Source organism: Bombina bombina, chromosome 5, assembly GCF_027579735.1.
Source record: "Bombina bombina isolate aBomBom1 chromosome 5, aBomBom1.pri, whole genome shotgun sequence".
NCBI classification, from domain to species: Eukaryota; Metazoa; Chordata; class Amphibia; order Anura; family Bombinatoridae; genus Bombina; species Bombina bombina.
The window spans coordinates 26027873-26054438 of record NC_069503.1 but is presented as its reverse complement, the minus strand read 5'-3'; the positions used below and the strand labels follow the sequence as shown (position 1 = coordinate 26054438).

At 36.6% G+C, this 26566-nt stretch overlaps 1 protein-coding gene across 1 annotated transcript in view; it reads left to right on the top strand.

Moving 5' to 3' along the window:
- Window positions 1-9050: 9050 nt before the first annotated feature.
- The window catches only part of LOC128659727 (oocyte zinc finger protein XlCOF6-like), a 60045-nt gene continuing 42529 nt past the window's right edge, over window positions 9051-26566 (top strand). Inside the window, exon 1 of the mRNA XM_053713307.1 lies at window positions 9051-9076. The gene's annotated coding sequence lies outside the window, so the exon portion shown is untranslated. The remainder of the gene's footprint in view (window positions 9077-26566) is intronic.

Here is a 26566-nt window from a genome sequence, read left to right as displayed (position 1 = left end):
TTTACCCATGTGTTTTTATGGCAAGTAACATGCTGCTGGTTGTCAGTGCGGTGATTTAACCCCTTGATTACCTTTTGCTTTGCATGTTCCAATGTCACATTTTTTTATCTCTTTTTATTAAGGGACTTCCATTATGACTTAATCCTTTAGTGTATAGGGCATTTTAACTTTAAGAATGGTGCTAAGCAACATTTTTAAATCATTTAGATCCAGTCTTGGGCCCTCAGTTCATTAGGTCCACCACTGAAGGGTATGTGTGCCCAACCCTACTGGAGCATGGCAGGAGGCATTGTCCTGAGTGTCTAGGAACATCTGGGTTTGAGGGATGAAGTTTAATGATTCAACTGTCATGGCATGAAATGGATATGTCAAAAGAATTGATCCTTGCTCTTTACATGTCATTAGCTAGGTATAATGCTTTCTTATTTATACCATAAGTGTGCACCCAAAACTACTTCATAGAATACAAAAATGTTGCAGGTGTGACTTATAGCTTAGAATTTTTTATTTTTTTATTTGTAGTGTATTATACATTGTGATATATTAATTATGAATGTGGTGTAGCTTATTTAGCCTTTTGCTTAATCACTGTTTTTGTACCAGCAACAGCTTAATAAATAAATGCACCTTAGACCCATTGTTTAACATGCTTACTTGTGGGTGGGTGACTTGTGGTCAAAATGTGTATGGTTAATTCTGCCATGTAATAGTAATTTGAGTGACTGTCCTGTCCACTGTCTGGATGTTCCAAGGCCCCCAAAAACCCAATTAATTCCCTTTAAGGATTCCTAGAAATTGTAATGTATTAAAGCCTTCTACAACCTAATATAGAAAGCATTGTGCCCTAGCAATTGGTGTGACATGGTACAGGAACTGCAAAAAAACAAACTTGGATTGATAGTGATACTATATGTTTTATACAATGTTATTTTCCTTTTAGTTAATTTATCATTGTTATACTATTTTAGAAATATAATTTATCTTGTCTATTCCCATAACCTACGTTTGGATGTTGTTAGTGCAGATACTGTAGGTAAATTTAATTAGTCTATCAACAGCGTTGAAACAGAATGACAATAGTCCCTTGTCTCCATCTGAGTCTCTGATGTTGGAACAAAGGGAGGTATGGTAGCTTTTCTTTCAGTTAACCATCTCTTATTTGTTCAAAATGCACCTGTAAAGTGAGTGCATGAATCAATGAGGTGCTAATCAGCATATTGGCCATCAACCCTTGCTTTTGCTGTAAACAAACACACATACGCACACACAGTCACATACTATATGTGTATGTTTCTCTGGAGTATCATAGCCACTGCCTCACTAATCTCTGACCTCACCGCACGTCACTGCACATAACAGCTACACAATATATATTATTAACACTAGCACATAACTACACAATATATATTATTAACACTAGCACATAACAGCTACACAATATATATTATTAACACTAGCACATAACAGCTACACAATATATATTATTAACACTAGCACATAACCGTTACACAATATATATTATTAACACTAGCACATAACAGTTACACAATATATATTATTAACACTAGCACATAACAGTTACACAATATATATTATTAACACTAGCACATAACAGTTACACAATATATATTATTAACACTAGCACATAACAGCTACACAATATATATATATTATTATTAACACTAGCACATAACAGTTACACAATATATATTATTAACACTAGTACATTACAGCTAAACAATATATATTATTAACACTAGCACATAACAGCTACACAATATATATTATTAACACTAGCACATAACAGTTACACAGTATATATTATTAACACTAGCACATTACAGCTACACAATATATATTATTAACACTAGCACATAACAGCTACACAATATATATTATTAACACTAGCACATAACTGTTACACAATATATATTATTAACACTAGCACATAACAGTTACACAATATATATTATTAACACTAGCACATAACAGCTACACAATATATATTATTAACACTAGCATATAACAGTTACACAATATATATTATTAACACTAGCACATAACAGCTACACAATATATATTATTAACACTAGCACATAACAGCTACACAATATATATTATTAACACTAGCACATAACCGTTACACAATATATATTATTAACACTAGCACATAACAGTTACACAATATATATTATTAACACTAGCACATTACAGCTAAACAATATATATTATTAACACTAGCACATAACAGTTACACAGTATATATTATTAACACTAGTACATAACTGTTACACAATATATATTATTAACACTAGCACATAACAGCTACACAATATATATTATTAACACTAGCACATAACAGTTACACAGTATATATTATTAACACTAGCACATTACAGCTACACAATATATATTATTAACACTAGCAGATAACAGCTACACAATATATATTATTAACACTAGCACATAACTGTTACACAATATATATTATTAACACTAGCACATAACAGTTACACAATATATATTATTAACACTAGCACATAACAGCTACACAATATATATTATTAACACTAGCATATAACAGTTACACAATATATATTATTAACACTAGCACATAACAGTTACACAATATATGTTATTAACACTAGCACATAACAGTTACACAATATATATTATTAACACTAGCACATACCAGTTACACAATATATGTTATTAACACTAGCACATAACAGTTACACAATATATATTATTAACACTAGCACATAACAGTTACACAATATATATTATTAACACTAGCACATAACAGCTACACAATATATATTATTAACACTAGCACATAACAGCTACACAATATATATTATTAACACTAGCACATAACCGTTACACAATATATATTATTAACACTAGCACATAACCGTTACACAATATATATTATTAACACTAGCACATAACAGCTACACAATATATATTATTAACACTAGCACATAACCGTTACACAATATATATTATTAACACTAGCACATAACAGTTACACAATATATATTATTAACACCAGCACATAACAGTTACACAATATATATTATTAACACTAGCACATAACAGTTACACAATATATATTATTAACACTAGCACATAACAGCTACACAATATATATTATTATTAACACTAGCACATAACAGTTACACAATATATATTATTAACACTAGCACATAACAGCTACACAATATATATTATTAACACTAGCATATAACAGTTACACAATATATATTATTAACACTAGCACATAACAGTTACACAATATATGTTATTAACACTAGCACATAACAGTTACACAATATATATTATTAACACTAGCACATACCAGTTACACAATATATGTTATTAACACTAGCACATAACAGTTACACAATATATATTATTAACACTAGCACATAACAGCTACACAATATATATTATTAACACTAGCACATAACAGTTACACAATATATATTATTAACACTAGCACATAACAGTTAGACAATATGTTATTAACACTAGCACATAACTGTTACACAATATATATTATTAACACTAGCACATAAGTTACACAATATATATTATTAACACTAGCACATAACAGTTACACTATATATATTATTAACACTAGCACATAACAGTTACACAATATTTATTATTAACACTAGCACATAACAGTTACACAATATATATTATTAACACTAGCACATAACAGTTACACAATATATGTTATTAACACTAGCACATAACTGTTACACAATATATATTATTAACACTAGCACATAACAGTTACACAATATATATTATTAACACTAGCACATAACAGCTACACAAAATATATTATTAGCACTAGTACATAACAGCTACACAATATATATTATTAACACTAGTACATAACAGCTACACAATATATATTTTTAACACTAGTAGATAACAGTTACACAATATATATTATTAACACTAGTACATAACAGTTACACAATATATATTATTAACACTAGCACATAACAGTTACACAATATATATTATTAACACTAGCACATAACCGTTACACAATATATATTATTAACACTAGCACATAACAGTTACACTATATATATTATTAACACTAGCACATAACAGTTACACAATATATATTATTAACACTAGCACATAACAGTTACACAATATATATTATTAACACTAGCACATGACAGCTACACAATATATATTATTAACACTAGCACATAACAGCTACACAATATATATTATTAACACTAGCACATAACCGTTACACAATATATATTATTAACACTAGCACATAACAGTTACACAATATATATTATTAACACTAGCACATAACCGTTACACAATATATATTATTAACACTAGCACATAACAGCTACACAATATATATTATTAACACTAGCACATAACCGTTACACAATATATATTATTAACACTAGCACATAACAGTTACACAATATATATTATTAACACCAGCACATAACAGTTACACAATATATATTATTAACACTAGCACATAACAGTTACACAATATATATTATTAACACTAGCACATAACAGCTACACAATATATATTATTATTAACACTAGCACATAACAGTTACACAATATATATTATTAACACTAGCACATTACAGCTACACAATATATATTATTAACACTAGCACATAACAGTTACACAGTATATATTATTAACACTAGTACATAACTGTTACACAATATATATTATTAACACTAGCACATAACAGCTACACAATATATATTAACACTAGCACATAACAGTTACACAGTATATATTATTAACACTAGCACATTACAGCTACACAATATATATTATTAACACTAGCACATAACAGCTACACAATATATATTATTAACACTAGCACATAACAGTTACACAATATATATTATTAACACTAGCACATACCAGCTACACAATATATATTATTAATACTAGCACATAAAAGCTACATAATATATATTATTAACACTAGCACATAACAGCTACACAATATATATTATTATTAACACTAGCACATAACAGTTACACAATATATATTATTAACACTAGCACATAACAGCTACACAATATATATTATTAACACTAGCACATAACAGTTACACAGTATATATTATTAACACTAGTACATAACTGTTACACAATATATATTATTAACACTAGCACATAACAGTTACACAATATTTATTATTAACACTAGCACATAACAGCTACACAATATATATTATTAACACTAGCACATAACAGTTACACAATATATATTATTAACACTAGCACATAACAGCTACACAATATATATTATTAACACTAGCACATTACAGCTACACAATATATATTATTAACACTAGCAGATAACAGCTACACAATATATATTATTAACACTAGCACATAACTGTTACACAATATATATTATTAACACTAGCACATAACAGTTACACAATATATATTATTAACACTAGCACATAACAGCTACACAATATATATTATTAACACTAGCATATAACAGTTACACAATATATATTATTAACACTAGCACATAACAGTTACACAATATATATTATTAACACTAGCACATAACAGTTACACAATATATGTTATTAACACTAGCACATAACAGTTACACAATATATATTATTAACACTAGCACATAACAGCTACACAATATATATTATTAACACTAGCACATAACAGCTACACAATATATATTATTAACACTAGCACATAACCGTTACACAATATATATTATTAACACTAGCACATAACAGTTACACAATATATATTATTAACACCAGCACATAACAGTTACACAATATATATTATTAACACTAGCACATAACAGTTACACAATATATATTATTAACACTAGCACATAACAGCTACACAATATATATTATTATTAACACTAGCACATTACAGCTACACAATAGATATTATTAACACTAGCACATAACAGTTACACAGTATATATTATTAACACTAGTACATAACTGTTACACAATATATATTATTAACACTAGCACATAACAGCTACACAATATATATTATTAACACTAGCACATAACAGCTACACAATATATATTATTAACACTAGTACATAACTGTTACACAATATATGTTATTAACACTAGCACATAACAGTTACACAATATATATTATTAACACTAGCACATACCAGTTACACAATATTTGTTATTAACACTAGCACATAACAGTTACACAATATATATTATTAACACTAGCACATAACAGTTAGACAATATATGTGATTAACACTAGCACATAACTGTTACACAATATATATTATTAACACTAGCACATAACTGTTACACAATATATATTATTAACACTAGCACATAACTGTTACACAATATATATTATTAACACTAGCACATAACAGTTACACTATATATATTATTAACACTAGCACATAACAGTTACACTATATATATTATTAACACTAGCACATAACAGTTACACAATATATATTATTAACACTAGCACATAACAGTTACACAATATATGTTATTAACACTAGCACATAACAGCTACACAATATATATTATTAACACTAGCACATAACACCTACACAATATATATTATTAACACTAGCACATAACACCTACACAATATATATTATTAACACTAGCACATAACAGCTACACAATATATATTATTAACACTAGCACATAACAGTTACATAATATATATTATTAACACCAGCACATAACAGTTACACAATATATATTATTAACACTAGCACATAACAGTTACACAATATATATTATTAACACTAGCACATAACAGCTACACAATATATATTATTATTAACACTAGCACATTACAGCTACACAATAGATATTATTAACACTAGCACATAACAGTTACACAGTATATATTATTAACACTAGTACATAACTGTTACACAATATATATTATTAACACTAGCACATAACAGCTACACAATATATATTATTAACACTAGCACATAACAGCTACACAATATATATTATTAACACTAGCACATAACAGTTACACAGTATATATTATTAACACTAGCACATTACAGCTACACAATATATATTATTAACACTAGCACATAACAGCTACACAATATATATTATTAACACTAGCACATAACTGTTACACAATATATGTTATTAACACTAGCACATAACAGTTACACAGTATATATTATTAACACTAGCACATTACAGCTACACAATATATATTATTAACACTAGCACATAACAGCTACACAATATATATTATTAACACTAGCACATAACACCTACACAATATATATTATTAACACTAGCACATAACAGCTACACAATATATATTATTAACACTAGCACATAACAGCTACACAACATATATTATTAATACTAGCACATAACAGTTACACAATATATATTATTAACACTAGCACATAAGTTACACAATATATATTATTAACACTAGCACATAACAGTTACACAATATATATTATTAACACTAGCACATAACAGTTACACAATATATATTATTAACACTAGCACATAACAGCTACACAATATATATTATTAAAACTAGCACATAACAGTTAGACAATATATATTATTAACACTAGCACATAACTGTTACACAATATATGTTACAACACAAGAACAATGGCAACACTACGGCTATTTCCCTATTATAATCATTTATACAAGTAACTAGTCCTAAAACCCGTTCACACGGGCCATTTTTTGCAGTACAGCGGTCCCACCCCTTGCTCTCTCCCTCCCCCTCTCTTTTGAGCTCTCTCTCCCCCCTCTCTTCTGCACTCTCTCTCCCCCACTCTTTTGCGCTCTCTCTCCCCCTCTCTTTTGCGCTCTCTCTCCCCCTCTCTTTTGTGCTCTCTCTTCCCCTCTCTTTTGCGCTCTCTCTCCCCTCTCTTTCGCGCTCTCTCTCTCCCCTCTCTTTCGCGCTCTCTCCCCTCTCTTTCGCGCTCTCTCCCCTCTCTTTCGCGCTCTCTCCCCTCTCTTTCGCGCTCTCTCTCCCCCTCTCTTTTGCGCTCTCTCTCCCCCTCTCTTTTGCGCTCTCTCTCTCACCCCTTGCTCGCTCTCTCTCCCCCCTCTCTTTTGCGCTCTCTCTCCCCCTCTCTTTTGCGCTCTCTCTCCAACTCTCTTTTGCGCTCTCTCTCTTACCCCTTGCTCGCTCTCTATCCCCCCTCTCTTTTGCTCTCTTTCTCCCCTCTCTTTTGTGCTGTCTCTGTCTCTCCTCTCTCTTTTGTGCTGTCTCTCAGGCCCATTTATTTTTGCAGGTCTGAATCGTAAAATGTATATTATTGAGGTTGTAGCCCTTGGAGGTCTAGGCATTAAATAAATCGCATGTCCAAGTAGATAATCAGATCTCAGAAAATATGACTTGAAATAATATGGCCGTCACGCACAGCAAAGCATAACAAAATATTAGGAAAAATCAAAGAGAATTGAATTCAAATTGAATTAAAATTGAATTTTGAATCACTATAATTTAAAACATAATATACATGCGATTCAGACCTGTAAAAATAAACCTTTCAATGCCGGTGACAACTGTCTATTATTATCGTATTAAGGTACATTTACATATAGGATACGGCAGAAACAATTGTGCAAACTAAAGTCCCACTTTTTTTGTTCCTATACAATCGCGCATGCGCAAACGTCTGTGAACGAGTTTTAACATTCTGACCAAGGATTGCTTTGTGATTGGCGGATGCTTTTAAAGAGAAGGTAGATACGTAATGGTGGGGGGAGTTAGGCGGCCATATTTAGAGATGAATAACGCATATATTGTGAATGAATACGAGGACAAGAAAATAGGTCATAGAGAATGGGTGCGGTGTGGTGTTGGTTTGGGGTTCAAAAATATGGGATCATGTTGTGTCGCTGTCTATTGGTTGTTTGTTACATTAAAGTTTATTTAATAAAAAAAACCTTGAGTGGAGGTCACATGACTCCTGTCTAGAGTGGCGCTCCAGTGTTCTGTTGTTCCCCTCCCACTTACTTCCTGTGCAGCTGCTGCTGGGTGAGTGAGTCAGGCTGTGTGTATTGTGTGATAAATGTTTTAGTCACTTTCTGGTCTTCTTAAAAAGTTTATAATTGTTATAAATCTTGTTCTTTTACTGCATCTTATTCATCTGCTTGTGTCAGGCAATGAGATAGTAAGTGCTGTTCAACTCTTTGTGTTAGTGAAGGGTTAATACACACTGTGCTGCTCTCTGTGCTAGTGAAGGGTTAATACACACTGTGCTGCTCTCTGTGCTAGTGAAGGGTTAATACACACTGTGCTAGTGAAGGGTTAATACACACTGTGCTGCTCTCTGTGCTAGTGAAGGGTTAATACACACTGTGCTGCTCTCTGTGCTAGTGAGGGGTTAATACACACTGTGCTGCTCTCTGTGCTAGTGAAGGGTTAATACACACTGTGCTGCTCTCTGTACTAGTGAGGGGTTAATACACACTGTGCTGCTCTCTGTGCTAGTGAAGGGTTAATACACACTGTGCTGCTCTCTGTGCTAGTGAAGGGTTAATGCACACTGTGCTGCTCTCTGTGCTAGTGAAGGGTTAATACACACTGTGCTGCTCTCTGTGCTAGTGAAGGGTTAATACACACTGTGCTGCTCTCTGTGCTAGTGAAGGGTTAATACACACTGTGCTGCTCTCTGTGCTAGTGAAGGGTTAATACACACTGTGCTGCTCTCTGTACTAGTGAAGGGTTAATACACACTGTGCTGCTCTCTGTGCTAGTGAAGGGTTAATACACACTGTGCTGCTCTCTGTACTAGTGAGGGGTTAATACACACTGTGCTGCTCTCTGTACTAGTGAAGGGTTAATACACACTGTGCTGCTCTCTGTACTAGTGAAGGGTTAATACACACTGTGCTGCTATCTGTACTAGTGAAGGGTTAATACACACTGTGCTGCTCTCTGTGCTAGTGAAGGGTTAATACACACTGTGCTGCTCTCTGTGCTAGTGAAGGGTTAATACACACTGTGTAGCTCTCTGTGCTAGTGAAGGGTTAATACACACTGTGCAGCTCTCTGTATTAGTAAAAGGTTAATACATAATGTGCAGCTCCATGTGCTAGTGAAGGGTTAATACACTGTGCTGCTTTCTGTGCTAGTGAAGGGTTAATACACACTGTGCTGCTCTCTATGCTAGTGAAGGGTTAATACACACTGTGCAGCTCTCTGTGTTAGTGAAGGGTTAATACATACTGTGGTGCTCTCTGTGCTAGTGAAGGTTTAATACATACTGTGCTAGTGAAGAGTTAATACACACTATGCTGCTCTCTGTGCTAGTGAAGGGTTAATATACACTGTGTTGCTCTCTGTCCTAGTGAAGGGTTAATACACACTGTGCTGCTCTCTGTGCTAGTGAAGGGTTAATATACACTGTGCTGCTCCCTGTGCTAGTGAATGGGTTAATACAAAGTGCAGCTCTCTGTGCTAGTGAAGGGTTAATACACACTGTGTAGCTCTCTGTGCTAGTGAAGGGTTAATACACACTACAGCTCTCTGTGCTAGTGAAGGGTTAATACACACTGTGCTGCTCTCTGTGCTAGTGAAGGGTTATACACTCTCTGCTGCTCTCTGTCCTAGGTTTAATACACACTGTGCTGCTCTCTGTGCTAGTGAAGGGTTAATACACACTGTGCTGCTCTCTGTACTAGTAAAGGGTTAATACACACTGTGCTGTTCGCTGTGCTAGTGAAGGGTTAATATACACTGTGCTGCTCTCTGTCCTAGGGTTAATACACACTGTGCTGTTCGCTGTGCTAGTGAAGGGTCAATACACACTGTGCTGCTCTCTGTCCTAGGGTTAATACACACTGTGCTGCTTTCTGTGCTAGTGAGGGGTTAATACACACTGTGCTGCTCTCTGTGCTAGTGAAGGGTTAATACATACTGTGCTGCTCTCTGTGCTAGTGAAGGGTTAATACACACTATGCTGCTCTCTGTGCTAGTGAAGGGTTAATACACACTGTGCTGCTCTCTGTGCCAGTGAAGGGTTAATACACACTGTGCTGCTTGCTGTGCTCTATGAAGGGTTAATACACATTGTACTGCTCTCTGTGCTAGTGAAGGGTTAATACACACTGTGCTGCTCTCTGTGCTAGTGAAGGGTTAATACACACTGTGCTGCTCTCTGTGCCAGTGAAGGGTTAATACACACTGTGCTGCTCTCTGTGCTAGTGAAGGGTTAATACACACTGTGCTGCTCTCTGTGCTAGTGAAGGGTTAATACACACTGTGCTGCTCTCTGTACTAGTGAAGGGTTAATACACACTGTGCTGCTCTCTATGCTAGTGAAGGATTAATATACACTGTGCTGCTCTCTGTGTTAGTGAAGGGTTAATACACACTGTGCTGCTCTCTGTGCTAGTGAAAGGTTAATACATACTGTGCTGCTCTCTGTGCTAGTGAAGAGTTAATACACACTGTGCTGCTCTCCGTGCTAGTGAAGGGTTAATACACACTGTGATGCTTTCTGTGCTAGTGAAGGGTTAATGCACACTGTGATGCTCTCTGTGCTAGTGAAGGGTTAATACACACTGTGCTGCTATGTGTGATAGTGAAGGGTTAATACACACTGTGCTGCTTTCTGTGCTAGTGAAGGGTTAATACACACTGTGCTGCTCTCTGTGCTAGTGAAGGGTTAATACACACTGTGCTGCTCTCTGTGCTAGTGAAGAGTTAATACACACTGTGCTGCTCTCTGTGCTAGTGAATAGTCAATACACACTGTGTTGCTCTCTGTGCTAGTGAAGGGATAATACACACTGTGCAGCTCCCTGTGCTATTGAAGGGTTAATACACACTGTGCTGCTCTCTGTGCAAGTGAAGGGTTAATATGCACTGTGCAGTTCCCTGTGCTAGTGAAGGGTTAATACATACTGTGCTGCTCTCTGTGCTAGTGAAGGGTTAATACACACTGTGCTGCTCTCTGTGCTAGTGAAGGGTTAATACACACTGTGCTGCTCTCTGTGCTAGTGAAGGTTTAATACATACTGTGCTAGTGAAGAGTTAATACACACTATGCTGCTCTCTGTGCTAGTGAAGGGTTAATATACACTGTGTTGCTCTCTGTCCTAGTGAAGGGTTAATACACACTGTGCTGCTCTCTGTGCTAGTGAAGGGTTAATATACACTGTGCTGCTCCCTGTGCTAGTGAATGGGTTAATACAAAGTGCAGCTCTCTGTGCTAGTGAAGGGTTAATACACACTGTGTAGCTCTCTGTGCTAGTGAAGGGTTAATACACACTACAGCTCTCTGTGCTAGTGAAGGGTTAATACACACTGTGCTGCTCTCTGTGCTAGTGAAGGGTTATACACTCTCTGCTGCTCTCTGTCCTAGGTTTAATACACACTGTGCTGCTCTCTGTGCTAGTGAAGGGTTAATACACACTGTGCTGCTCTCTGTACTAGTAAAGGGTTAATACACACTGTGCTGTTCGCTGTGCTAGTGAAGGGTTAATACACACTGTGCTGCTCTCTGTCCTAGGGTTAATACACACTGTGCTGTTCGCTGTGCTAGTGAAGGGTCAATACACACTGTGCTGCTCTCTGTCCTAGGGTTAATACACACTGTGCTGCTTTCTGTGCTAGTGAGGGGTTAATACACACTGTGCTGCTCTCTGTGCTAGTGAAGGGTTAATACATACTGTGCTGCTCTCTGTGCTAGTGAAGGGTTAATACACACTATGCTGCTCTCTGTGCTAGTGAAGGGTTAATACACACTGTGCTGCTCTCTGTGCTAGTGGAGGGTTAATACACACTGTGCTGCTCTCTGTGTCAGTGAAGGGTTAATACACACTGTGCTGCTTGCTGTGCTCTATGAAGGGTTAATACACATTGTACTGCTCTCTGTGCTCTATGAAGGGTTAATACACACTGTGCTGCTCTCTGTGCTAGTGAAGGGTTAATACACACTGTGCTGCTCTCTGTGCCAGTGAAGGGTTAATACACACTGTGCTGCTCTCTGTGCTAGTGAAGGGTTAATACACACTGTGCTGCTCTCTGTGCTAGTGAAGGGTTAATACACACTGTGCTGCTCTCTGTACTAGTGAAGGGTTAATACACACTGTGCTGCTCTCTATGCTAGTGAAGGATTAATATACACTGTGCTGCTCTCTGTGTTAGTGAAGGGTTAATACACACTATGCTGCTCTCTGTGCTAGTGAAAGGTTAATACATACTGTGCTGCTCTCTGTGCTAGTGAAGAGTTAATACACACTGTGCTGCTCTCCGTGCTAGTGAAGGGTTAATACACACTGTGATGCTTTCTGTGCTAGTGAAGGGTTAATGCACACTGTGATGCTCTCTGTGCTAGTGAAGGGTTAATGCACACTGTGCTGCTCTCCGTGTTAGTGAAGGGTTAATACACACTGTGCTGCTCTCTGTTCTAGTGAACGGTTAATACACACTGTGCTGCTCTCTGTGCTAGTGAAGGGTTAATACACACTGTGCTGCTATGTGTGATAGTGAAGGGTTAATACACACTGTGCTGCTTTCTGTGCTAGTGAAGGGTTAATACACACTGTGCAGCTCTCTGTATTGGTAAAAGGTTAATACATAATGTGCTGCTCCCTGTGCTAGTGAAGGGTTAATACACACTGTGCTGCTCTCTGTGCTAGTGAAGGGTTAATACACACTGTGCTGTGCTGCTCTCTGTGCTAGTGAAGGGATAATGCACACTGTGCTGCTCTCTGTGCTAGTGAAGGGTTTATACACACTGTGCTGCTCTCTGTGCTAGTGAAGGGTTAATACACACTGTGCAGCTCCCTTTGGTAGTGAAGGGGTTAATACACACTGTGCTGCTCTCTGTGCTAGTGAAGGGATAATACACACTGTGCTGCTCTCTGTGCTAGTGAAGGGTTAATACACACTGTGCTGCTCTCTGTGCTAGTGAAGAGTTAATACATACTGTGTTGCTCTCTGTGCTAGTGAAGGGATAATACACACTGTGCAGCTCCCTGTGCTATTGAAGGGTTAATACACACTGTGCTGCTCTCTGTGCAAGTGAAGGGTTAATATGCACTGTGCAGTTCCCTGTGCTAGTGAAGGGTTAATACATACTGTGCTGCTCTCTGTGCTAGTGAAGGGTTAATACACACTGTGCTGCTCTCTGTGCTAGTGAAGGGTTAATACACACTGTGCTGCTCTCTGTGCTAGTGAAGGGTTAATACAAAGTGCAGCTCTTCTCAGTGCTAGTGAAAGTGCTAATATATATTGTGTAGCTTTATGTATATAGTGTAGCTGTAATGCACTAGTAGAGGATATGACAGTGACAATGGGCTCAGTGCTAGTGAAAGTGCTAATATATATTATGTAGCTTTATGTATATAGTGTAGCTGTAATGCACTAGTAGAGGATATGACAGTGACAATGTGCTCAGTGCTAGTGAAAGTGCTAATATATATTGTGTAGCTTTATGTATATAGTGTAGCTGTAATGCACTAGTAGAGGATATGACAGTGACAATGTGCTCAGTGCTAGTGAAAGTGCTAATATATATTTTGTAGCTTTATGTATATAGTGCAGCTGTAATGCACTAGTAGAGGATATGACAGTGACAATGTGCTCAGTGCTAGTGAAAGTGCTAATATATATTGTGTAGCTTTGTGTATATAGTGTAGCTGTAATGCACTAGTAGAGGATATGACAGTGACAATGGGCTCAGTGCTAGTGAAAGTGCTAATATATATTGTGTAGCTTTATGTATATAGTGTAGCTGTAATGCACTAGTAGAGGATATGACAGTGACAATGTGCTCAGTGCTAGTGAAAGTGCTAATATATATTGTGTAGCTTTATGTATATAGTGTAGCTGTAATGCACTAGTAGAGGATATGACAGTGACAATGTGCTCAGTGCTAGTGAAAGTGCTAATATATATTGTGTAGCTTTATGTATATAGTGTAGCTGTAATGCACTAGTAGAGGATATGACAGTGACAATGTGCTCAGTGCTAGTGAAAGTGCTAATATATAGTGTGTAGCTTTATGTATATAGTGTAGCTGTAATGCACTAGTAGAGGATATGACAGTGACAATGTGCTCAGTGCTAGTGAAAGTGCTAATATATATTGTGTAGCTTTATGTTTATATTATCACTTTCACTAGCACAGAGCCCATTGTCACTGTCATATCCTCTACTAGTACATTACAGCTACACTATATATTGTCTAGCTTTATGTATATAGTGTGGCTGTAATGCACTAGTAGAGGATATGACAGTGACAATGTGCTCAGTGCTAGTGAAAGTGCTAATATATATAGTGTAGCTTTATGTATATAGTGTAGTGTCTGTAATGCACTAGTAGAGGATATGACAGTGACAATGGGCTCAGTGCTAGTGAATGTGCTAATATATATTGTGTAGCTTTATGTATATAGTGTAGCTGTAATGCACTAGTAGAGGATATGACAGTGACAATGGGCTCAGTGCTAGTGAAAGTGCTAATATATATAGTGTAGCTTTATGTATATAGTGTAGCTGTAATGCACTAGTAGAGGATATGACAGTGACAATAGGCTCAGTGCTAGTGAAAGTGCTAATATATATAGTGTAGCTTTATGTATGTAGTGTAGCTGTAATGTACTAGTAGAGGATATGACAGTGACAATGGGCTCAGTGCTAGTGAAAGTGCTAATACATAGCGTGTAGCTGTAATGCACTAGTAGAGGATATGACAGTGACAATGGGCTCAGTGCTAGTGAAAGTGCTAATATATATTGTGTAGCTTTATGTATATAGTGTAGTGTCTAATGCACTAGTAGAGGATATGACAGTGACAATGGGATCTGTGCTAGTGAAAGTGCTAATATATATTGTGTAGCTTTATGTATATAGTGTAGCTGTAATGCACTAGTAGAGGATATGACAGTGACAATGGGCTCAGTGCTAGTGAAAGTGCTAATATATATTGTGTAGCTTTATGTATATAGTGTAGCTGTGATGCACTAGTAGAGGATATGACAGTGACAATGTGCTCAGTGCTAGTGAAAGTGCTAATATATATTGTGTAGCTTTATGTTTATATTATCACTTTCACTAGCACAGAGCCCATTGTCACTGTCATATCCTCTACTAGTACATTACAGCTACACTATATATTGTCTAGCTTTATGTATATAGTGTAGCTGTAATGCACTAGTAGAGGATATGACAGTGACAATGTGCTCAGTGCTAGTGAAAGTGCTAATATATATAGTGTAGCTTTATGTATATAGTGTAGTGTCTGTAATGCACTAGTAGAGGATATGACAGTGACAATGGGCTCAGTGCTAGTGAATGTGCTAATATATATTGTGTAGCTTTATGTATATAGTGTAGCTGTAATGCACTAGTAGAGGATATGACAGTGACAATGGGCTCAGTGCTAGTGAAAGTGCTAATATATATAGTGTAGCTTTATGTATATAGTGTAGCTGTAATGCACTAGTAGAGGATATGACAGTGACAATAGGCTCAGTGCTAGTGAAAGTGCTAATATATATAGTGTAGCTTTATGTATGTAGTGTAGCTGTAATGCACTAGTAGAGGATATGACAGTGACAATGTGCTCAGTGCTAGTGAAAGTGCTAATATATATTGTGTAGCTTTATGTATATAGTGTAGCTGTAATGCACTAGTAGAGGATATGACAGTGACAATGTGCTCAGTGCTAGTGAAAGTGCTAATATATATTGTGTAGCTTTATGTATATAGTGTAGCTGTAATGCACTAGTAGAGGATATGACAGTGACAATGTGCTCAGTGCTAGTGAAAGTGCTAATATATATTGTGTAGCTTTATGTATATAGTGTAGCTGTAATGCACTAGTAGAGGATATGACAGTGACAATGGGCTCAGTGCTAGTGAAAGTGCTTATATATATTATGTAGCTTTATGTATATAGTGTAGCTGTAATGCACTAGTAGAGGATATGACAGTGACAATGTGCTCAGTGCTAGTGAAAGTGCTAATATATATTGTGTAGCTTTATGTATATAGTGTAGCTGTAATGCACTAGTAGAGGATATGACAGTGACAATGTGCTCAGTGCTAGTGAAAGTGCTAATATATATTGTGTAGCGTTATGTATATAGTGTAGCTGTAATGCACTAGTAGAGGATATGACAGTGACAATGTGCTCAGTGCTAATATATATTGTGTAGCTTTATGTATATAGTGTAGCTGTAATGCACTAGTAGAGGATATGACAGTGACAATGTGCTCAGTGCTAGTGAAAGTGCTAATATATATTGTGTAGCTTTATGTATATAGTGTAGCTGTAATGCACTAGTAAAGGATATGACAGTGACAATGTGCTCAGTGCTAGTGAAAGTGCTAATATATATTGTGTAGCTTTATGTATATAGTGTAGCTGTAATGTACTAGTAGAGGATATGACAGTGACAATGGGCTCAGTGCTAGTGAAAGTGCTAATATATATTGTGTAGCTTTATGTATATAGTGTAGTGTCTAATGTACTAGTAGAGGATATGACAGTGACAATGTGCTCAGTGCTAGTGAAAGTGCTAATATATATATTGTGTAGCTTTATGTATATAGTGTAGCTGTAATGCACTAGTAGAGGATATGACAGTGACAATGGGCTCAGTGCTAGTGAAAGTGCTAATATATATTGTGTAGCTTTATGTATATAGTGTAGCTGTAATGCACTAGTATAGGATATGACAGTGACAATGTGCTCAGTGCTAGTGAAAGTGCTAATATATATTGTGTAGCTTTATGTATATAGTGTAGCTGTAATGCACTAGTAGAGGATATGACAGTGACAATGTGCTCAGTGCTAGTGAAAGTGCTAATATATATTGTGTAGCTTTATGTATATAGTGTAGCTGTAATGCACTAGTAGAGGATATGACAGTGACAATGTGCTCAGTGCTAGTGAAAGTGCTAATATATGTTGTGTAGCTTTATGTATATAGTGTAGCTGTAATGCACTAGTAGAGGATATGACAGTGACAATGTGCTCAGTGCTAGTGAAAGTGCTAATATATATTGTGTAGCTTTATGTATATACTGTAGCTGTAATGCACTAGTAGAGGATATGACAGTGACAATGTGCTCAGTGCTAGTGAAAGTGCTAATATATATTGTGTAGCTTTATGTATATAGTGTAGCTGTAATGCACTAGTAGAGGATATGACAGTGACAATGTGCTCAGTGCTAGTGAAAGTGCTAATATATATTGTGTAGCTTTATGTATATAGTGTAGCTGTAATGCACTAGTAGAGGATATGACAGTGACAATGTGCTCAGTGCTAGTGAAAGTGCTAATATATATAGTGTAGCTTTATGTATATAGTGTAGCTGTAATGCACTAGTAGAGGATATAACAGTGACAATGTGCTCAGTGCTAGTGAAAGTGCTAATATATATTGTGTAGCTTTATGTATATAGTGTAGCTGTAATGCACTAGTAGAGGATATGACAGTGACAATGGGCTCAGTGCTAGTGAAAGTGCTAATATATATTGTGTAACTTTATGTATATAGTGTAGCTGTAATGCACTAGTAGAGGATATGACAGTGACAATGTGCTCAGTGCTAGTGAAAGTGCTAATATATATTGTGTAGCTTTATGTATATAGTGTAGCTGTAATGCACTAGTAGAGGATATGACAGTGACAATGGGCTCAGTGCTAGTGAAAGTGCTAATATATATTCTGTAGCTTTATGTATATAGTGTAGCTGTAATGCACTAGTAGAGGATATGACAGTGACAATGTGCTCAGTGCTAGTGCTAATATATATTGTGTAGCTTTATGTATATAGTGTAGCTGTAATGCACTAGTAGAGGATATGACAGTGACAATGTACTCAGTGCTAGTGAAAGTGCTAATATATATTGTGTAGCTTTATGTATATAGTGTAGCTGTAATGCACTAGCAGAGGATATGACAGTGACAATGGGCTCAGTGCTAGTGAAAGTGCTAATATATATTGTGTAGCTTTATGTATATAGTGTAGCTGTAATGCACTAGTAGAGGATATGACAGTGACAATTTGCTCAGTGCTAGTGAAAGTGCTAATATATATTGTGTAGCTTTATGTATATAGTGTAGCTGTAATGCACTAGTAGAGGATATGACAGTGACAATGTGCTCAGTGCTAGTGAAAGTGCTAATATATATTGTGTAGCTTTATGTATATAGTGTAGCTGTAATGCACTAGTAGAGGATATGACAGTGACAATGTGCTCAGTGCTAGTGAAAGTGCTAATATATATTGTGTAGCTTTATGTATATAGTGTAGCTGTAATGCACTAGTAGAGGATATGACAGTGACAATGTGCTCAGTGCTAGTGAAAGTGCTAATATATATAGTGTAGCTTTATGTATATAGTGTAGCTGTAATGCACTAGTAGAGGATATAACAGTGACAATGTGCTCAGTGCTAGTGAAAGTGCTAATATATATTGTGTAGCTTTATGTATATAGTGTAGCTGTAATGCACTAGTAGAGGATATGACAGTGACAATGGGCTCAGTGCTAGTGAAAGTGCTAATATATATTGTGTAACTTTATGTATATAGTGTAGCTGTAATGCACTAGTAGAGGATATGACAGTGACAATGTGCTCAGTGCTAGTGAAAGTGCTAATATATATTGTGTAGCTTTATGTATATAGTGTAGCTGTAATGCACTAGTAGAGGATATGACAGTGACAATGGGCTCAGTGCTAGTGAAAGTGCTAATATATATTGTGTAGCTTTATGTATATAGTGTAGCTGTAATGCACTAGTAGAGGATATGACAGTGACAATGTGCTCAGTGCTAGTGAAAGTGCTAATATATATTGTGTAGCTTTATGTATATAGTGTAGCTGTAATGCACTAGTAGAGGATATGACAGTGACAATGTGCTCAGTGCTAGTGAAAGTGCTAATATATATAGTGTAGCTTTATGTATATAGTGTAGCTGTAATGCACTAGTAGAGGATATAACAGTGACAATGTGCTCAGTGCTAGTGAAAGTGCTAATATATATTGTGTAGCTTTATGTATATAGTGTAGCTGTAATGCACTAGTAGAGGATATGACAGTGACAATGGGCTCAGTGCTAGTGAAAGTGCTAATATATATTGTGTAACTTTATGTATATAGTGTAGCTGTAATGCACTAGTAGAGGATATGACAGTGACAATGTGCTCAGTGCTAGTGAAAGTGCTAATATATATTGTGTAGCTTTATGTATATAGTGTAGCTGTAATGCACTAGTAGAGGATATGACAGTGACAATGGGCTCAGTGCTAGTGAAAGTGCTAATATATATTGTGTAGCTTTATGTATATAGTGTAGCTGTAATGCACTAGTAGAGGATATGACAGTGACAATGTGCTCAGTGCTAGTGCTAATATATATTGTGTAGCTTTATGTATATAGTGTAGCTGTAATGCACTAGTAGAGGATATGACAGTGACAATGTGCTCAGTGTTAGTGAAAGTGCTAATATATATTGTGTAGCTTTATGTATATAGTGTAGCTGTAATGCACTAGTAGAGGATATGACAGTGACAATGTGCTCAGTGCTAGTGAAAGTGCTAATATATATATTGTGTAGCTTTATGTATATAGTGTAGCTGTAATGCACTAGTAGAGGATATGACAGTGACAATGTGCTCAGTGCTAGTGAAAGTGCTAATATATATTGTGTAGCTTTATGTATATAGTGTAGCTGTAATGCACTAGTAGAGGATATGACAGTGACAATTTGCTCAGTGCTAGTGAAAGTGCTAATATATATTGTGTAGCTTTATGTATATAGTGTAGCTGTAATGCACTAGTAGAGGATATGACAGTGACAATGTGCTCAGTGCTAGTGAAAGTGCTAATATATATTGTGTAGCTTTATGTATATAGTGTAGCTGTAATGCACTAGTAGAGGATATGACAGTGACAATGTGCTCAGTGCTAATATATATTGTGTAGCTTTATGTATATAGTGTAGCTGTAATGCACTAGTAGAGGATATGACAGTGACAATGTGCTCAGTGCTAGTGAAAGTGCTAATATATATTGTGTAGCTTTATGTATATAGTGTAGCTGTAATGCACTAGTAGAGGATATGACAGTGACAATGTGCTCAGTGCTAGTGAAAGTGCTAATATATATTGTGTAGCTTTATGTATATAGTGTAGCTGTAATGCACTAGTAGAGGATATAACAGTGACAATGTGCTCAGTGCTAGTGAAAGTGCTAATATATATTGTGTAGCTTTATGTATATAGTGTAGCTCTAATGCACTATTAGAGGATATGACAGTGACAATGGGCTCAGTGCTAGTGAAAGTGCTAATATATATTGTGTAGCTTTATGTATATAGTGTAGCTGTAATGCACTAGTAGAGGATATGACAGTGACAATGTGCTCAGTGCTAGTGAAAGTGCTAATATATATTGTGTAGCTTTATGTATATAGTGTAGCTGTAATGCACTAGTAGAGGATATGACAGTGACAATGTGCTCAGTGCTAGTGAAAGTGCTAATATATATTGTGTAGCTTTATGTATATAGTGTAGCTGTAATGCACTAGTAGAGGATATGACAGTGATAATGTGCTCAGTGCTAGTGAAAGTGCTAATATATATTGTGTAGCTTTATGTATATAGTGCAGCTGTAATGCACTAGTAGAGGATATGACAGTGACAATGTGCTCAGTGCTAGTGAAAGTGCTAATATATATTGTGTAGCTTTATGTATATAGTGTAGCTGTAATGCACTAGTAGAGGATATGACAGTGACAATGTGCTCAGTGCTAGTGAAAGTGCTAATATATATTGTGTAGCTTTATGTATATAGTGTAGCTGTAATGCACTAGCAGAGGATATGACAGTGACAATGGGCTCAGTGCTAGTGAAAGTGCTAATATATATTGTGTAGCTTTATGTATATAGTGTAGCTGTAATGCACTAGTAGAGGATATGACAGTGACAATGTGCTCAGTGCTAGTGAAAGTGCTAATATATATTGTGTAGCTTTATGTATATAGTGTAGCTGTAATGCACTAGTAGAGGATATGACAGTGACAATTTGCTCAGTGCTAGTGAAAGTGCTAATATATATTGTGTAGCTTTATGTATATAGTGTAGCTGTAATGCACTAGTAGAGGATATGACAGTGACAATGTGCTCAGTGCTAGTGAAAGTGCTAATATATATTGTGTAGCTTTATGTATATAGTGTAGCTGTAATGCACTAGTAGAGGATATGACAGTGACAATGTGCTCAGTGCTAGTGAAAGTGCTAATATATATTGTGTAGCTTTATGTATATAGTGTAGCTGTAATGCACTAGTAGAGGATATGACAGTGACAATGTGCTCAGTGCTAGTGAAAGTGCTAATATATATAGTGTAGCTTTATGTATATAGTGTAGCTGTAATGCACTAGTAGAGGATATAACAGTGACAATGTGCTCAGTGCTAGTGAAAGTGCTAATATATATTGTGTAGCTTTATGTATATAGTGTAGCTGTAATGCACTAGTAGAGGATATGACAGTGACAATGGGCTCAGTGCTAGTGAAAGTGCTAATATATATTGTGTAACTTTATGTATATAGTGTAGCTGTAATGCACTAGTAGAGGATATGACAGTGACAATGTGCTCAGTGCTAGTGAAAGTGCTAATATATATTGTGTAGCTTTATGTATATAGTGTAGCTGTAATGCACTAGTAGAGGATATGACAGTGACAATGGGCTCAGTGCTAGTGAAAGTGCTAATATATATTGTGTAGCTTTATGTATATAGTGTAGCTGTAATGCACTAGTAGAGGATATGACAGTGACAATGTGCTCAGTGCTAGTGAAAGTGCTAATATATATTGTGTAGCTTTATGTATATAGTGTAGCTGTAATGCACTAGTAGAGGATATGAAAGTGACAATGTGCTCAGTGCTAATATATATTGTGTAGCTTTATGTATATAGTGTAGCTGTAATGCACTAGTAGAGGATATGACAGTGACAATGTGCTCAGTGCTAGTGAAAGTGCTAATATATATTGTGTAGCTTTATGTATATAGTGTAGCTGTAATGCACTAGTAGAGGATATGACAGTGACAATGGGCTCAGTGCTAGTGAAAGTGCTAATATATATTGTGTAGCTTTATGTATATAGTGTAGCTGTAATGCACTAGTAGAGGATATGACAGTGACAATGTGCTCAGTGCTAGTGAAAGTGCTAATATATATTGTGTAGCTTTATGTATATAGTGTAGCTGTAATGCACTAGTAGAGGATATGACAGTGACAATGGGCTCAGTGCTAGTGAAAGTGCTAATATATATTGTGTAGCTTTATGTATATAGTGTAGCTGTAATGCACTAGTAGAGGATATGACAGTGACAATGGGCTCAGTGCTAGTGAAAGTGCTAATATATATTGTGTAGCTTTATGTATATATAGTGCAGCTGTAATGCACTAGTAGAGGATATGACAGTGACAATGGGCTCAGTGCTAGTGAAAGTGCTAATATATATTGTGTAGCTTTATGTATATATAGTGCAGCTGTAATGCACTAGTAGAGGATATGACAGTGACAATGGGCTCAGTGCTAGTGAAAGTGCTAATATATATTGTGTAACTTTATGTATATAGTGTAGCTGTAATGCACTAGTAGAGGATATGACAGTGACAATGTGCTCAGTGCTAGTGAAAGTGCTAATATATATTGTGTAGCTTTATGTATATAGTGTAGCTGTAATGCACTAGTAGAGGATATGACAGTGACAATGTGCTCAGTGCTAGTGAAAGTGCTAATATATATTGTGTAGCTTTATGTATATAGTGTAGCTGTAATGCACTAGTAGAGGATATGACAGTGACAATGTGCTCTGTGCTAGTGAAAGTGCTAATATATATTGTGTAGCTTTGGAAAGTGGAATACCTAATTAGGTATGGAACAGTTTAAGGGGTAATTTTTTGGAAGGAAGGAAAGCAGTTATAGAGTTAAAAGAGGGGAGTGTTCCCTGCAGAGCAGGGAGGGGGGGAACTTGAGAGGGTGGAGATTCAGAGCTAATAATTAGAGCTGCAGAACTGAAAGTAAACCACTAACCTGTTTTTTGTCTTCCCTCCCAGCCCTCCCTGTTTGGCGGTTGTTCGTTGTCTGATTTTTTACAGGTCCAGTAGCAGATGGAGGATCTTCAGTTCGTGACAGCTGGTTTAGTTTCCTTTGGCAGGGGGCTACATAGTCATGTGGACCTTTGTAAGTCCAAAGGCTTTAATTCATAGTATGGGGTCTCCCTTCGGGACTAACAGTCTTTTGGCTGGGGGACCGTTGACTATCCAGTATTGGAGACTCCGTTAACCCTGAAACTGATAGGTGGGGGGTTTGCATGGCGGCATGCTTTCCCAAGGGCGGCGGAAAGGGGTGTGGCATAACAAGATAATTGGCCGGTAACATCATAGAAGGAAGGTACAGTGGGCGTGTAGGACCCTAGTCGCCGAGGGGCTAGGGATAGGTCGGCTCGCTGGTCGATCTTCCTTGGGCGGAGAAGTAGGCGGAATGAGGGCGTCCTCATTTCCAGGGCGGCCACACCCCTTAGAGGGTTAATTAGGACAAGATCTTCTTGCCAGCTTGGTGGTTAATCAGGTTAGGGTTATTTATTTATTTAATAAAGCAACCCCTCCCCCTGTTGGGGAGGTGGTTTTTTCTCCCAACTTTGTGTGTTGTGTCGTTATTATATAGATAAGATGGTTTTGGGGAGGGTTGGTGTCAGGTTGACTGAATGAAACTAAAAAATTTAACCCCTTAATGTATATAGTGTAGCTGTAATGCACTAGTAGAGGATATGACAGTGACAATGTGCTCAGTGCTAGTGAAAGTGCTAATATATATTGTGTAGCTTTATGTATATAGTGTAGCTGTAATGCACTAGTAGAGGATATGACAGTGACAATGTGCTCAGTGCTAGTGAAAGTGCTAATATATATTGTGTAGCTTTATGTATATAGTGTAGCTGTAATGCACTAGTAGAGGATATGACAGTGACAATGTGCTCAGTGCCAGTGAAAGTGCTAATATATATTGTGTAGCTTTATGTATATAGTGTAGCTGTAATGCACTAGTAGAGGATATGACACTGACAATGTGCTCAGTGCTAGTGAAAGTGCTAATATATATTGTGTAGCTTTATGTATATAGTGTAGCTGTAATGCACTAGTAGAGGATATGACAGTGACAATGTGCTCAGTGCTAGTGAAAGTGCTAATATATATTGTGTAGCTTTATGTATATAGTGTAGCTGTAATGCACTAGTAGAGGATATGACAGTGACAATGGGCTCAGTCACTAATTTTATTAATTTGCAGCATTTAATGTTAAAAGTATCCAATTTGTCTTTGAAGTGTTTGCATTTTTTTCTTTTGTCTGATTGGCTGCTGCTTAACATGTGGCTTCTCTGCATGTGTTCTGGGAGATGTAGTTCAGTATTGAACTGACCTTTGTTCTCCTCCCATTTACTTCCTGTGCAGCTGCTACTGGGTGAGTGAGTCAGGCTGTGTGTGTTGTGTGATAAAAGTTTTAGTTACTTTCTGGTCTTCTTAAATAGTTTTATAATTGTTATAAATCTTGTTATTTTAATGCATTTTATTCATCTGCTTGTGCCAAGGCAATGGGATACTAAGTGCTCTCAACTCTTTGTGCTAGTGAAGGGTTAATACACACTGTGCAGCTCTCTTTTCTAGTAAAGGGTTAATACTCACTGTGCTGCTCTCTGTGCTAGTGAAGGATTAATACACACTGTGCTGCTCTCTGTGCTAGTGAAGGGTTAATACACACTGTGCTGCTCTCTGTGCTAGTGAATGGTTACTACACACTGTGCTGCTCTCTGTGCTAGTGAATGGTTAATACACACTGTGCTGCTCTCTGTGCTAGTGAAGGGTTAATACAGTCTGTGCTGCTCTCTGTGCTAGTGAAGGGTTAATACACACTGTGCTGCTCTCTGTGCTAGTGAAGGGTTAATACACACTGTGCTGCTCTCTGTGCTAGTGAAGGGTTAATACACACTGTGCTGCTCTCTGTGCTAGTGAAGGGTTAATACACACTGTGCTGCTGTCTGTGTCAGTGAAGGGTTAATACACACTGTGCTGCTCTCTGTGTCAGTGAAGGGTTAATACCCACTGTGCTGCTCTCTGTGCTAGTGAAGGGTTAATACCCACTGTGCTGCTCTCTGTGTCAGTGAAGGGTTAATACACACTGCGCTGCTCTCTGTGCTAGTGAAGGGTTAATACATACTGCGCTGCTCTCTGTGCTAGTGAAGGGTTAATACACACTGTGCTGCTCTATGTGCTAGTGAAGGGTTAATACACACTGTGCTGCTCTCTGTGCTAGTGATGAGGTTAATACACACTGTGCTTCTCTCTGTGCTAGTGAAGGGTTAATACACACTGTGCTGCTCTCTGTGCTAGTGAAGGGTTAATACACACTGTGCTGCTCCCTGTGCTAGTGAAGGGTTAATGCACACTGTGCAGCTCTCTGTGCTAGTGAAGGGTTAATACACACT